The following is an 11002-nucleotide window of genomic DNA, read 5'->3' on the forward strand; positions in this document are numbered from 1 at the left end:
GCATCATGAGCAGAACACTCCTACAAAGATATACTGTGATAACAAGTCAGCGACTGCACTATCTAAAAATCCAGTTTTTCACGGGCGGTCCAAGCATGTTGATATCCGGTTTCACAAGATAAGAGAGTTGATTGCTTAGAAAAAAGTGGTGATCGAGTATTGTCCAACTGAAGAGCAAATTGCAAATATTTTTACAAAGCCGTTGAAGACCGAGTCATTTTACAAATTGAAGAAAATGCTTGGAATGATGCAAGCTTGATTTAAGGGAGGCAATGTTAGAAATTAAATCAAGAAATATCTAGAAGAGAATAGAAGCTTGGAGTTACTCTTTGCCATTAAGACTAGAAAAAATCTAAGTTGCACTACCTGGAATAATCTAGAACAACCTATGTATTTGCTTAGTCATTAAGAAGAAAAAATATCCAAGTAATAGCACCACCTAGAATAGTCTAGCACCGCCACTAGAAAATCTAGAGAGTTGCACCTCCTCTATAGGAATAATCTAGCACCATCTATGTAGAAAAATCTAGTAAATTGTCATTTACTTTCTTATGCATTAAGTTTAGAAGTCTATAAAAGGCACTTGCTTGTACCATATTGAACCATCAAGTTGAATAAAAATAGTGTGTTAAAAGAAAGTCTCTCCTTTGTTCTCTTTGTTAGTCATTTATGAGTTTGTGTGTTATATGTCCCACTGATATCATAATATAGAGAGAGAGAGAGAGAGAGAGAGAGAGAGAGAGAGAGAGAGAGAGAGAGAGAGAGAGAGAGAGAGAGAGAGAGAGAGAGAGAGAGAGAGAGAGAGAGAGAGAGAGAGAGAGAGAGAGAGCATTGTTAACATTCTTTAAAAGTTAAAATTGTAACTTGGTTTTGATGATTCTGTCCTCTTTTTGGCAACTACTAGGGATGGCTTGAGAAACATGGCTGTTATGAAGCCATAGTGGATGGTGCAAATGTTGGGCTCTATCAGCAAAATTTTGCTGACTGTGGATTTAGCACTAATCAGGTAATATGCCTATGTTACTTGGTCCTTTTTCTTATTCCTTTATTGTCAATTGAAGTTATGCAAGTTCTTGTTCTTGGTTGATTAGTAAACTTTGCAGTTCATGTTGCTGATTGTGTCTGCATGTTGATTATATAATAATGTAGCTTGATGATGTTGTGTAAGAATTGTACAATCAGAGTGGGAAAAAATGGCCGCTGGTTGTTCTACACAACAAGCGTGTGAAAGGGCTGATGGAAAATCCTTCCAGCCGAAAACTGGTCGAAGAGTGGATGAAAAACGGTGTGCTATATACAACTCCAAATGGATCAAATGATGATTGGTAAATTGCAAAATTTACTTTTAAGTTTTGATTATGTCTTTATCTTAGGACAACATTATTGTTTCTTGAAATGTTTGAATGTTTCTTTACTATAATAGAAAATTTAATGCCTTAATATTTCGAATTCATTTTGGATTAAGGGATGGCACTATTGAATACCAAGTTTTTGTACACAGATTTCTAGGTATTATTTGTAGCCGCACCGATGTAAATTATATGGAAAATTCTATGGTGAAGTCATGAGAAAGACTTTTCTGGTGAAGTTAACACTATAACATCAAAAATGTAGTGAGTAACACTCCACTGTTTGTACAATGACATCAAAAATTTAGTCCTCATAGTATCATCAATTCATCAGATTAACAAGACTACAATTAATCTAATTTTAACCTACCTTATTTTAAGCGTAACACCCCACAAAGTGTAACACTTAAGACTATCACATAATATCATCAACTCTGTTTGCATTTTAAAGATTTCAACGATAAAATAGTACTTGTAAGTCCAAGATATTGCAAGCACTACTAGATGAATTACTATTGATCATTAATCAATAATCAACAATTTTAAAAATGAATCAAACATTAAGATCAAAATTAACTTTTTCAAAAAAGTCAGTTTCATGACTGCACCGTAGAAGCTCCCAAATTATATTTGATTTTAGATCGGACCCTTGTTGAGAAGGTGGGCTCAAAGGGACAGTTAGCACGTCTGTTGTCCAGGCCCATAGTGTGGGGAGTTTATTTTAATAGGAATAGAGGACAGAATAGGAATGTCCACATAGAGAGAGTAAGGGTCCGTTTGGTTCGAGTGTTTTGGAGGGGAGGGGAGGAGAGATTTTTAATTTGAAGTGTTTGGTTCAATTTTTAGAAGGGGAGGGGAGGGGAGGGGAGGGGAGCAAATCTTTTTAAAATTTTATTGTATTGCCATAATTATCCTTAAATTAATTTCAAATCTCAATATTAACCTTGTAACAACTTTTATTATTATTAGATTAGATTATATTATTTTTGTAACAATCTTATTATTATTATTATTATTATTATTATTATTATTATTATTATTATTATTATTATTATTATTATTATTATTATTATTAGGTTATCTTATTCTTGTAACAATTATTATTATTATTTTGTTATATTTTCCTTGTAACAACTTTTATTATTATATAATCTACCACTCTTATTTGTTACATGTACAAACCGCTCTTACTACTACTTTGTTGTTGTCAACGACTGCTTGAGACTTCCTCCAAAGTGAATTGTGAGTAATTTCATCATCTCATTGTCTATATCGTAGTATTATTAATTACATCGTTATTGATTCGCTACTTTATTATCCTTGTTTAATCGTTATTGTTGTTGGAACTTTATTGTTTAAATTGTTGCTTTATCCTTACGATGGCTTGTTTGTTTCATAGTGTGTTTTTTCTTATAGTATTGATCCATTCATTTGAGAGTAATTTTTTTTTTTCAGTTTTCAAATCGTTGAAGTCTTTTCTTTTTTTTTTTCGTTGAAGTTTTATTATTATTATTATTATTATTATTATTATTATTATTATTATTATTATTATTATTATTATTATTTTATTTTAATTCAGCTTATTATTACTTGTTGTTGCTTGTTTTTTTCTTTCATGGTCAATTCACCTATCCATGTCTTGTTGTGTAAAATCTTGACCGGAATTTTTTTTCACTGCACAACCTTACTATTACCGGATTAGCTGAATATAACTCGTAATCATTGAATCAAATTGAAAATGAAATTCACTAAAAACGCACATAGTTTTAAAAAAAAAAAATAATGGTCAAACCTAAATGGATTACATTGCAATTTATATTATTATTTTGATTTTGGTTGTTCTTTAATGAAGTAGTACTGAATTTATTGAATTATGGTGTTTATTATATATGTGTGTGTTTGGACTAAATGTATATTTGAAATTGATGTCAAGTGAATGATATTGGAACTTCATGTTAATTATATTTATTAATGTAGTTATGTTATAATTGACCATTTTCATAGATTATGACATCGAAAAAGCAATTGTCAACCAACAATGGTAATTATGGGGCTTTGACCTGGAACCAAGCCATGGATGATGCTCTTGTTGATGCTTTCATGGAAGAATTTGAAAAAGGTAACAAAGTTAACGGTACCTTTACGACAATAGCATATAACAATGTTACAGATGAACTCGTGAGATTGTTTGGTGACAAAATTGATAAGGTGAAGATACAAAATCGTTGGAAAACTTTGAAAAGAAACTACAGTGAGTATCACGAAATTTTTAAAGGTGGTATGAGTGGGTTTTCTTGGAATTCAAATACACAGTTATGGGATGCGGAAGAACCAGTTTGGGCTGCTCTAATTGAGGTAAATTTTGTAAATCTTGTATTTTAAAATATTTTTTTGATTGATCAAAAATTTTACAACTTGTGTCAAACTTACTTTTCAGTTGAAACCAAAAGCAGCACATTGGAGAGTTGATTCATTTCCAAACTATAAAAAGATGACAATACTTCATGGGCCTAACCGAGTTGATGGAGATGAATCTGGAACTTTTAAAGAGACCAGAAAACGAGGGGCATCGATCACCGAGGAAGATTTTGTTGAAACTATTCAAGATATTGATGACCGTGTTGCTCGGAATGAGGTAACTTTGGAGAGCTTTGATGCTCCTGATTATGACTTTACTTTACCTGAAACACAATCATATGATCCTTCAACCATGGCAAGTGGTGGAAAAAGGAAGAAATTGAAAGCGGCTAAGAATAAAGAGACATACAATGATATTATTGAACTTAAAGAGTCAATGAAAGTGGTTGCAGAGGCACTAAGAGAAGGAAATGCTGCAATACGGGAAGGAAATTAAATAACGAGAGAACGTCATAAACATGAGTTGCCTCCAATTTTAGGAGAAGAAACTTGGAATTTATTAGAGGAGTGTGGATGTGACCCAAATTCATTGCCTAAGATTTATCGTGTTGTCATGAAAGATGTAGACATACTTAGAATGATTCTTCAGTGTCCACCCAAAGCACGCAAAGCAGTGATAATGGAAACTGTCTTTGGCTCTTCTGATTAATCATACTATGATGGTGTTATGATGTTTATGAGTTTTTTTAGGGAATGTTTATGAGTATTTTATTTGCACTTTATAATGTTTCTGAATATTTGGAACACTGAATATTTTGTTTTTTATTATCATTATTTTTTTTAAGGAGAAATAGTTAATCGTAGTCATAGTCACTTTCATGTGTCTTTTTTTTTTGAGTAAGTAGTCACTTTCATGTGTCTTTTTTTTTTTGAGTAAGTAGTCACTTTCATGTGTCTTATTTGTTCATATGCAACAAATTTCATTTATCTTACAATTGTTAATTAATAAGCACTATCCATGATTTTGAATATTCTTATGTCATATATTTAAGAGCTATGCTATTTTTTACGAAAGTAATTGGCAAAAAATGCAAGCATTACAAAGAATTACTCTTATAAAAAAAATTACAAAGAATTGCTCTTATAAAAAAAAATACTACAAAGAATTGCTCCTATAAAAACGACAAAAAAAAAACAATATGATGCATGGAGCAAAATACATGAGCCGTTTAAGATAAAATAGCAGCTTAGATGTGTGCTTGTCTTTTGTCGGTTTCTAAAATCGTAAAAACAAGCAGTTTCTTTTATTTAATTAAATTTAAGGGTAAAACGGTAAAATACTTTTAAAATCCCTCCCCTCCCCTCCCCTCCCCTTGTGAACCAAACACACTTTTAATTAAAAATATCTCCCCTCCCCTCCCCTCCGTTAAAATCCCTCCCCTCCCCTCCCCTCCCCTCCTAATTCTCGAACCAAACGGACCCTAATAGGAGAGAAACAAGACAACGAATTGTGTAATGGAAATTCTGTTACTCCCTCTGTCTTATATTAGGTGTCCTCTTTGAGTTTTACATGGGTATTAAGGAAATGATTAATAGTGTTGATTTCAAAGGTGAAATATGTGTTATTTACTAAAACACCCTTATTAATTATAGTAAGTGGAGTAGTTAGAAATGATTGAAATGCAATAAATAAGGGTATGTTAGTGGAGAAGAATAATAAATGTATTGGTATTGTAAAAGGGACGAATAATTTGAGACATAAAATTAGAAAAGAGGACACCTATTTTGAGACGGAGGGAGTGTAAGTTAAGGATGCTGGGTGGAGAGAGAAAAATATCAAGTGGAATCATTGAGTTTGTTAGGGGCAGAGGCATTGGTTCTCTGAAGAAGCTTAGCTCTGGGGATTATGTTCATGGATACTATCTTGACAATCAGAAGTTCCACATTCCACTTGCATGATTTTTGCAACCAATTTCCGTTATCTTGATTCTGTCGTGGACAATATATATGGATACCATTTTCGTGCCTTATGATATTATGTCAAGATCTCATATTGATTAAAGATACATGCAAAATAGTGCTTATGAAGCATTGACAATCTTAGTCGCATGAGTTGTCTTGAGGTTGAGTTAGACCTAGTAAAAAATTCTAGAATGGTATTAGAGTCTATATTAGGTCAGATGTTGGACAATAACTAGATGTCCTTTCCTAAAAACTATACACTTCCGAGTTCATGTATTTGGCTTAAGAGGGTGTGTTGAGATCTCACAGTTACTAGGGGTATGACAGAAATGGTCCTTATAAGGCACAAATAATTCTCACCCCTTAAGGTAGTGTTTGGAGTTGTGTCAAGCCTATTCAAAAAGTCTAAGAAGTAACTTTCTTAAAGTTTTAGTTTTTATTTTTAATAGTGCTATTAATATATTTTTATTTCAGTTTGTGCTAATTTTTTGGTCTAAATAATTTGTATGTATAGTTAAATTCACTACTAACTAATTCATCGCTTTGATGCAATTTCATTATACGCTATTACTTTTTACATTGGTCAAAATTTTGTTTTGAATCTTTCAATCACTATTATGTAAAACCTCTGTTTACATATTATTCAATTTTATCACCTATTTTCCGTTGGGATTTTATGAACTTAATTTATCTTTTGGGTTTCAGGTATTGGCTCTATGCTACCGTAAAACTCAGGTGTTTGCTTGTGACAAATGATGAAATGCGAGATCACATATTTGAACTCCTAGGGAAGCAACTTTTTTAACCAGTGGAAAGAAAGACTTCAGGTAAGATATTTCTTATTTCTAAAGCTTATTACAAAACCTATGTGAACATTAGCGGTAATGAACCTAAGACATTTGTGCAACACATTAAAAAACAATTACACCGATCTACCCTCAAATACCAAAGTAACAAAATATTTGTCTGTCATGTAGTGCAGAATCACTCTGGCACATTCCCAGAAAGAACAGTAGAATGACAACACTAAACAAATAACATGGCACATACAAAACATTACCTGGATTACCATCGAATACGATGGTGGCATCTGAAGTTTCAAGTTCCCCTTAACAAAAATGTAGTGAACCTGTAGATAAAGAAAACAAACATGTTACAAAAATACAGGCACAGTGTACAAAACTTAAGTCGCCTAAAAATCAGAGTTTGTATGATACATGGATCAGCTTTGAAGGCTCTATAGACGGGAAACAACTGGCGCTACCTCAGACAACAGAGAATGTCATGAAATTAATAAAAAATATATATGATGTTTCTACAACTTAAAACTCTTTGATTTGATACTATAATAACCTATTTCAAAAGAAGGTAGATGTAAAAAAAAATAATCTGAAAACTTAAAATTAAAAGGAAGAACTTTCTTAGTTGTGAGCAGGCAACAACTCCTTGCTTATTCTAGCATCATACTACTTAGCTTAAATTACCAAGTCATTGAGAATAATACTACTTCTGTCACTGGTAAAAGAAAAGAGAGATCTGATCCTTCCTGATAATTCTTTCCATTGGCATGATCTTTCAATTTTGACAGCTTTCGGGGTTGCTGGTGGGCAGTGGCTATAAAGATGGTTCTGCTACCTGTCTAGTGTCGATTGAGCTCTCTACACTTTACATGATTTTAAACCATTTGAAACAAAGGCTTATTTAGATTATCATTTGGCGTAATTTATGATTTAATTAATTTTGTCTACCATATCTTATATTGAAAAAGGCATTGGTGGTTTTTTAAACCGATGCCTATTTCAACTGTTGTGTACTTGTTATAATGTTGGTAGTTTTTTATTTACTAAAACTACTCCCTCCGTTTCAAAATGAGTGTCGTTTTAGGTGTTTACACACATATTAAGAAATGCAATGATTAAAAGAAAGAGAATAGTTATTTTACCAAATTATCCTTATTAACTATTGGTTAGTTTTAAAAGTAATACTTTGGAAGTAGTGTGCAGAGTATTAATTGAAGGGTACAATTGAAAGAAAAAGTTATTATTGCATTGGAAACTGAAAGTGACATTCATTTTGAAACAAATTTTTTTGGCTAAAGCGACACTCATTTTGAAACGGAGGGAGTAGTTTTTTTTTGACAAAAACAAAACGATATTCATTCATTCAAATTGATAGAGTACATCAGATACAAACATCGCTAAAAACGTAAAGGGTGAATCTGCGAACAAACTCACAACACCCAAGCTAATAGCATAAAACGGCAAAATGCCTACAAAAAAAAATGATAAAACCTAAGTCACCGAAATTCACATGCTTCCGGATCTGCAACGTTGACGACCAAATCATTTGTTGAATTTGTAATTGACTGATGCCGATCTTTCAATAGGAATTAAACGAACACCGCGACAAGACGCAAAATCAAACGCCGCACAAGACGACGAACAACACAACGCCGCACTTAGACGACGAAATCACAAAAAAACACAAAAGAAGAAACTTGATCTATGTGAAAACCACTTATTTAGATTGAAAGAAAAGAGAAGAAAGATGTGGAGGGGTGATTCTAGGTCAAAAAATGACCTAAAACCACCCCTCCTCGATGAACGAAGGGGAAAAAAGTTTAGAGAGAAGTTGGAGTTTTTGAAAATCCGTACTGTATTTTTGAAAATCTTTGTTATAAAGGTGAAATGAGCAAATTAAGGGAAATAACTGCATCTTTTTAAGAAATTGTTGTCCTTCATAAATGTGAAAATCAAGCAAGCATATTGTACAAATCTCAGCTACATGTACCTTTCTAAAACATTTACCAAAGCATTATAAAGCTTTGCTGTAGGAAATGAGCATGTTCTATTTTATTCAAGAGATTAGGAAAACAACATTATAATTAACATGATACTAATTGGAACCAATGAAGGAACCAAACAATGTGCAGATTAACATTACATAATAGTTAGGTTTATAAAAGATATTAACATGGATAAGATGTATGTGAATATAGTTACATATAATTTATAAAATAAAATGAAGGAAGCATAACTGATTTTAAGGTAAAGTAAATGTATCATGACTTGTAATTTATCTTCCTATTATTTTCCTATACAGTTTAGATAAATGCATGCATGTGGATTATATGTACCCCGTTGACCAATTAATATTGTTGAAACAAATGGAAATTAAGCATCACTCCCGCATGTCCATCTATAGCTAACACCAATTGACTTTGATGCCTTCGGACATTTGGTGCAACTCTCATAATGTCATCCAAACTGGTTATGATTGAATTTAGTTGTTTTCCCAATAGTGATGCAGTATGTATCTTAACACAAATTATGCAAATGAAATAAAGAATAAATGTATTTTTAATTTGTGCCTAAAAAAACTCAAAGCATGTTTGTGCATAAAAAAAAAAGACCTTGGCTAATTTTCTAAATTCAGTAATTGGTCTAACTTGAGACAGAATGAAAAAATCGTTGTACGAAGTACGTTGAGAAGAAGTCGAACCCTGACTTAAGTTCTGACTGAAGCTTTGACTCTGAGTTTGAGAAATGTTAAGGTCACAACAACTATTCAAGAAACATGGTCAAAAAACAATCAAATCAGATTGTGAAATAATAAGTTACTTTAACAGTGTATTGTGAAATCATAATGCAAACTTACTAAGTCTTAAACTTCTCAACAACCGGATGATGTAGGTTGATGAGCAACCTCAAACCTGACCAATTGTTACATATATTTGGCTTGCCATTGTCTACAAAATGGAAGCAAAGAACTCAAGGTAAATAGATGGTACATGATAAAGCTTCGGAGTATTTTTCCCATAGTGTTACATCAACCATATTCTCACTGCATAAGGAAAGACATCTTTCAGGTCATTATCAAACCTACACAAAATCTTATCATCTGATGCTGACAAATTAGAAAATAATACCTTTCATCTCTTAACATAATGTTCGTGCACGGTTTCTTTACAGTCCAAATTGGCGTTGTCTTGACAATCTCATGAAGAAGCCCGATGATTTCTTAAAAAAAAAATTACATCTGTAAGAATCTTATAATCGGAGAAAACACAAAAATAAATTAAAGCACATAACTATACCATATAAAACGTCGGTTTTTAATTTTCCATCTTGAATTTCCTTAAATTACTTAAAGCGAAATTCATGAGTAGGAATGTTAGTTAACTTGTCATCCTTCTGCACCTTTGAATCAGAACCAAAAACAACCTTAAAGGGATGGTCAACAGGCATAAATGCAATGTCATTATCAAATACATGACAATTATACAAAGTATATTTGTCAAGAAAAAAATTATACAAGGTATAAGTTTTGTTTTCCTCGATCGAAGCCTTCCAATGCTCAAATTCTCTATATCGAGTTATTACATGAACTCGATCACCCTAATTCCGAGAAAGAAACCAAAAAAACAGAAATAAATCAAAATGTACACTAATAAGTAACATTGATAAATCATAAAGGAAATTACAACAAATCTTGACTAACTCCTCTAACCTTTACATCACAAATAATGAGCTCCATATGTTGATTTTCATTACTACCAGTCCCAATCCAAGAATCAAGCACTCTAAATCCTATTTTCCAAATGTCCAAATCCTTTTTGAGATCCTTAATGTAGTCATAATCCCTTGACATTGAAAGCCCTATATATAAATACAACAATACATCATTTAATTTTATTACCTTTGTTCATTCTGATATCGAAAGAAGCTAACATATTTCTGTGTGATCAATTTTTGTATCATCAAATCAACCTGATCTTAAATGCACGAATTTCTGTATCATCAACTTTCTGGACCTCAATGATATGACCAAAACAAATGTTTATTCTTGTCAATACTGCAATCACAATATGGTTAATAATATCAAAAGCAATATAACTTAACCTCATGCAAAATTCAGTTATTTGCTCTCAATGTCAATGGAAGTTGTTAGAAAAAATATTCTCAAACTTAGAATAACCTCCCCCTCAATTTTATGACATGAATATCCTTAATTACATCAATTTGAGACAACAATTTATTTGAAAACAAGATCATGTTCCCAAAAATAAAATGATGGACGCGGCTATGTTCTAGCCGTTTGAAACAAAATGTCATTTGAAAATTTGTTCAATGATTTTTTTTTTCTAATAGAGAGAAAGTCACAGCTATGTTCTAGCCGTTTGAAACAAAATGTCATTTGAAAATTTGTTCAATGATTTTTTTTTTAATAGAGAGAAAGTGACGCAAATGCGGAAGCTAAAAAAAATCAGAGTGATTTGACTTCAAATCAATAAAATTTCGCTCTTTTAAAAAAATCATGATGTTGAGAATATA

The 11002-nt window shown here is 32.0% G+C and overlaps 2 pseudogenes across 1 annotated transcript; one reads left to right on the forward strand and one right to left on the reverse strand.

Annotated features, from left to right (window-relative positions):
* Positions 1-2421: 2421 nt before the first annotated feature.
* On the forward strand, positions 2422-4535 carry LOC146946751 (uncharacterized; annotated as a pseudogene). Its single transcript, XR_015026806.1, has 3 exons — positions 2422-2591; positions 3354-3704; positions 3787-4535. The product of XR_015026806.1 is annotated as an uncharacterized LOC146946751 (transcript).
* A 4904-nt stretch (positions 4536-9439) lies between these two features.
* On the reverse strand, positions 9440-10321 carry LOC146946752 (uncharacterized; annotated as a pseudogene).
* Between the last annotated feature and the right edge of the window lie 681 nt (positions 10322-11002).

This window comes from Medicago sativa, chromosome 2, assembly GCF_051527215.1.
Source record: "Medicago sativa cultivar Bolivia chromosome 2, Bolivia_mono, whole genome shotgun sequence".
NCBI classification, from domain to species: domain Eukaryota; kingdom Viridiplantae; phylum Streptophyta; class Magnoliopsida; order Fabales; family Fabaceae; genus Medicago; species Medicago sativa.